The sequence below is a fragment of the Elephas maximus genome, chromosome 1, assembly GCF_024166365.1.
Source record: "Elephas maximus indicus isolate mEleMax1 chromosome 1, mEleMax1 primary haplotype, whole genome shotgun sequence".
In the NCBI taxonomy this organism is placed as follows: domain Eukaryota; kingdom Metazoa; phylum Chordata; class Mammalia; order Proboscidea; family Elephantidae; genus Elephas; species Elephas maximus.
The window spans coordinates 86,833,258-86,838,757 of NC_064819.1; the positions used below are offsets into that span (position 1 = coordinate 86,833,258).

General features: G+C 53.0%; 1 pseudogene; it reads right to left on the reverse strand.

Moving 5' to 3' along the window:
• Nucleotides 1-314: 314 nt before the first annotated feature.
• Nucleotides 315-4,396, reverse strand: LOC126077775 (patr class I histocompatibility antigen, A-126 alpha chain-like; annotated as a pseudogene).
• Between the last annotated feature and the right edge of the window lie 1,104 nt (nt 4,397-5,500).

Genomic DNA, 5,500 nt, shown 5'->3' on the forward strand with positions numbered 1-5,500 from the left:
AGAGTCACCTCTGCTGGAATGGAGAACGTCAATCAGGGAAGAGACAGAGGTCAGTGCAGGGTGGGGGTCCTGGTGGGTAGGGGTGGGTTAGTCTCCACATTCTCACTTTATGCTGATAGGAATGCAGACACATTCACACAGCCATTTTAGAAAGAGAAGTCAGGGGTTCTTCAATCACAAAGTGGGGTGTGAACAAATCGTGTATCACTTAGTCTCAGGGGTATAGTGAGGGCAATAAGCACCCAGGAGTAATCTCTAAATTGTGCCCCCCATCATTCAAGCACTCAGGGGCAATCTCTAAGTTATAGCCCCCGTCCTCCCCCCACCCCCATGTCAAGATGAGTAGGAGAAGTCAAGCATGCCTGCAGCCCGCACGCGATTTCCCGCTGTGCTTGCTTCTTGGGCAGCAGGTAGGCTGACAGATGGGCTCTGGGGGTTCCCAAGTTGGGGTGGGTAGCAGCATGGCAGGAGTGGTGCCTCCAGGCCAGTCAATCATCCCAGCAGACACTGAGAACTGTGGCAGCAGAGAGCAGTGCAGAAACATGGCTTAAGCTGGCACAGGGTTTCTGGAGCAGCTCAAGTCCTGCATAGTTTGGTCTTGGATGAATCTCTGGACCGCGTGGTGTCACCCCCTCTGACATGTCACCTGGTGCAGTCCACACCCCTGCATTTCCCTACTGACACCCTCGTACTTGCGCCCGGGGGGCAAATGCCCTCCTTTACCCCCACCTCACTATGCTTCGGCTCAGGCCCACTCAAGGCAGTGCTCTCATGGTACAGAAGAAAAGAATCATGAACAAATTAAGGTTAGTCATGGTAGTACTGACACCCTGAATAGGCTGCTGCAATCTCAAAATGCCCAAATCCAAAGAATCCCCATAACCCAGTTGTGTTTCCTCTGCCCCAACACGTCCTCCGAGTCAGGCTCCCCAGCGTCTCACCTTTATACATCAGATCCCTGGACACTGTCACCATCTGGAGAACAAAATCAGGCTCTGGTTCAAACCCACAGGAGATGAGACTAGGAGAACGGGAATTACGGGGTGAGGAGACATCCCCATGGGCTCCCATCTATACTATTCCAAGGGTCTCAGGATTAGCCTCCCTTCCTTCATACTTAACTTGAAGCTTGAGTGTAGCTCCCTCCTCTTTCACCTGCAGGAAGAAAGAATTCTGTGAGAGACTGGATTGGGGAGGAGGCAGGCCTATGAGGTCCTAGAAGAGCCCACTAGTCCTAGGCCCCAGGCAAGTTTCCAGAACTGTCACTGCAGTACCAGGGCAGGACAAGGAAACACAATGTGCAGGGTCTATACCAACCACACTCCTGGAAATCTGTCCTCAGCAGGAACCTTCCCCAGTGACCTGCCACTACTGGGAATCAGGTCTCCATTGCAAGAACCATTAAGGTGAAAGATTTGCCCTTCATTCTCACATGTGCTTTACAAAAGAGTAATTGTTAGCACACAGGGACGCAGACTGGGTTAGCTTGTTTTTGGATGGTGCCTCCCGTAATGAGGTAAGTAGGACACAGAAAATCTCCTACCTGGGACTTGAAACTCCCCAGTGGAATAAGAAAACTCAGACCCTGCCCCCATCTCTACCTGAGCTCTTCTTCCTGTAGATCACAGCTCTAGCCACAACTCCAAACATAGCTCCCAGGAGAACCAGGACAGCAACAATTCCCAGAACAAGGACAGCAACAATTTCCATGTTGGGGGTGATGGGCCGGGAAGACAGTTCTGGAAAGAGAAAGGAGATGAGGAGCCCTGACTCCTTAAGGGTCTTCAGAAGGGCTCCTGCTGTTCCAGGGAAGAGGCTCCGCCCTCATTTCCCTCTACCTTAGTTATCTAGTGCTCCTATAACAGAAATAACACAAGTGGATGGCTTTGACAAATAGAATTTTTTTTTCTCACAGTTTAGGAGGCTAGAAGTCTGATTTTAGAGTGCCGGGTGTAGGGGAGGAAGTTCTGTCAGTGCTGGAGGAAGGTTCTTGCCTCTTCAGCTTCTGCTCCCTGGTTCCTCGGAGATCTCCATGTGTCTTGGCACCTCTCTTACCCCAACTCTGCTTACTCGCTTATTTAATCTCTTTTATATCTCAAAAGAGACTGACTCAAGACACGTGTTACACTAATCCTGCCCCCCTAACATAACAAAGACAACCCATTCCCAAATGGGATTGTACTACATGCAAAGAGGTTAGGATTATCGACACATATTTTTGGGGACACGATTCAATCCATAACATCCTCCTTACCCCAACTCAGGGTGATGGGCTCAGGCAGCCCCTCGTGCTGCACACCGCACGGGTATCTCTGCTCCTCTCCAGAGGGCACCACCACGGCCACCCACTTCTGGAAGGTCCCGTCCCCTGCAGGCCTGGTTTCCAGGTCTCTGTGTCCTGGGTCTGGTCCTCACCGTCCCTTTGCCAGGTCAGGGTGATTTTGGCTGGGTAGAAGCCCAGGGCCCAGCACCTCAGTGTGACCTCACGGTCAGAGATGTGGTGATCAGTCACATGTGTCTTTGGAGGCACTGAAGGAAGGGTCAGAAAATTCAGGAACTCTGCATTACCTCCCATGGGCTTCCTGAGCAGTGCTCATGTGATCATACTGAGAATGGACAGGGCAGTTGGGCTGAGGGAGGGGGTGGGAAATTCAGACTTCAGCCTGGACCAGCGATCTGGGATAATCTCCTATTTCTTGGAGAGTTCTAGAATCAGGGTGAGGCAGCCCAAAGTAGGAGGCTCCAGGTGTCTGAGGGGGAGAACAGGGATTTCTAGTTCTGACTTGGGTGGAGGCTGAAAAACTCAGAAAAGCTGGAATCGGACCTTCAGACTCATTGGGTGTGGGGCAGAGAACAAATGCTGAGGGAGAAAAGTTTCTGGTGGCTCCCCTAGTCGATTTCAGGATCAAAGGGAACCGCTGATTAGTCAGGAATCATCTCCCCTACTACCTGCCTCCAGAGAAAGTGGATCCCTTAACTGTGTCTGACAGAAAAGAGGCCTCCTCTGGGCAAGTCACTCTATGTTACAGCATGTAGAAATTCCACACCTATGGGGAGGGTGTATTAGGGTGTCTAGCTCATTTTCCTCCTCTCCTTTTGAGTCGTAGCAAGGGTGACACAAGCCCAGCTCAAAGGGAGTAGGGGAGGCGTCCTGTGGCTCCTAGTACCTGCGCACTGCAGTCTCCTTCCTTTTCTCCAGGTACCTACGGAGCCACTCCAGGCACTCTCCCTTAAAGTAGACCCTCAAGTGCTCTTGCTCTTTGGCCTCCTCCCACTTGCGCTGGGTGATCTGAGCGGCCATGTCCGCTGCTGTCCAGGAGCGCATGTCCTCATTCAGGGCGATGTAATCAGCGCTGTCGTAGGCCGGTCGATAGAAACCACGGAGGAGGCGTCCATCAGGCCCCAATTCACAGCCATACATTCTTTGTAAGTTGTGAGACCCTGGCCCCGCCCCCGAGGTCAGCCCCGACCCCATGATCAGCCACACCCCGCGGTCAGCCCCGCCCCCGCGGTCAGCCATGCCCTCACAATGGGCGGTGATGTCAGAGTCAATTTGGTTCTAAAGAAATTTCCTTTTCTAAGGAAATCAGAGCAGAGCTTGTCTACCCTTTCCTGGTCCAAGGGCCTAGCGGGTCACGGGGACTCAGGGTGAGGCTCAGACCAGAGACGCCGTGCGACCCCTGGTCGTCCGTGGGGGCGAAGGGACTCGTAACCTACGACCCTGGCCCGGCACCACTCACCAGACTCCTTAAGGTTGTAGTAGCCGCGCAGGTTCCGCAGTCCCACACTAAACGATCGCGCAGAAACCTTGTAGACCCGCGCGTTAAGGTCCCAATACTCCGGCCCATCCTGCTCCATGGCGCCCGCGGCTCCTCCCTCGGATTCGCGGCGTCGCTGTCGAACCGCACGAACTGCGTGTCGTCCACGTAGCCGAAGGCGATGTACCGGGGCTCCCCGTGGTCGGGCCGGGACACAGCTGTGTCGAAATACCTCAGGGAGTGGGAGCCTGGGGGCGAGGAGCGGTGCTGAGACCACCGACACCCCCTTCCACGCGCGGCGCCCGGGTCCGGGTCGATCGGGGCGGAGAGGAGCGAGGGGCTCCTGGGCGGAGAAGGGGCTGCAGGAGGAGTAGGGCCCGAACATAGGGGCGTGAGAGGAGGGGGTAGGGGCGAGGGGAGGGCAGTCAGGACGGGGATGGGGCAGGAGAACGCGGCTTCTCAGAGGTTCCTGCGTCCCCGCCTGGCGGTCCCCTCGCTCCTGCCTCCGCAGAGCTCGTTTCCCTCTGGACCTCGCACTCACCGCCCCCCCTCCGCCCCCGGGTCTGGGTCAGGGTCCCTGAGAGCAGCAGGAGGAGGGTCCGGGGTGCCATGACCTGACTACTGGGGTCTAGGGAGAATCTGCATCCTGGCCAGATGGAGCGAACACCCCGATTATGGGAAAACGCGGTGATTGGCTTCTCCAGAAATCGGAGACCCAATTGGAGTGAGGACTGGGGCCGCTTCATGTGTGTCCAGGTGAAGGAACTAACACAGGTTGTGAGAGGGAAAAGTAAAACTGGGAGACTGAGAAACCACAATGCTAGGCCTCTCCACCCCTGACGCCGCCATCCGGGCCTCAGAGGCAAGTTCAGGTACTGGGACTGCCCTGACCCCGCTCCTCCTGCTCTGAGCCTTTGCTACACTGTGTCCTTGAGTCCTGGGCCGGGGCCTACTTAAGTCAGAGGTCCTTTTTAGTTTCAGAATCTCTATGTTATTGTCCTTGCGTGCTCTGGCGTGGATTCATAGAGGCCCTACATGACAATAGAACTGCCCCATAGGGTTTCCTAGGCTGTAATCTTTACAGGAGCAGATCGCCAGGCCTTCTCTCTTGTGGAGCAGCAGGTGGGTTCCAACCACTGACCTTTGGATTAGCAGCCAGGAGCTCAACCATAGTGCCACTAGGGCTCCTTAGAATTCCTATTCGCTCTTACAAATTAGTGAAGAACCCAAAGTGATTTTGTTTATGTGCGTTATGTCTGTCGATATTAACCATATGAGAAATTAAAAATATTAAATTACTTTAGAATGACAATAACCCATTAAACATTAACGGACATAATATAGTTTCATGAAAAATATTTTCCAAAATAAAACAACGTAATGAGAAGAGAAGAGTGGGTCATTTTACATTTTTGCATGGCTGTTTTTCATGTGTCAATAGAAGGCTTCTGGTTTTTCATATCAGCTCCAATCTGTTGGAATCCCTGGTGGCTTAGTGATTAAGTGCTAAGGCTGCTAACCAAAAGATTGGCAGTTCAAATGCACCAAGTGCTTCTTGGAAACCCTATGGGGCAGTTCCACTCTGTCCTATAGGATCGCTATGAGTCAGAATCAACTGGACAGCAGTGGGTTTGGTTTTGGTCAATCTATTGCTTTGTTGAGGTATATACAGAAAAATCCAGTGTCGCACAAATACGAAGTTGGAAAAGGGAGGAGCATTATTAATACCTTTCCAAGTAATT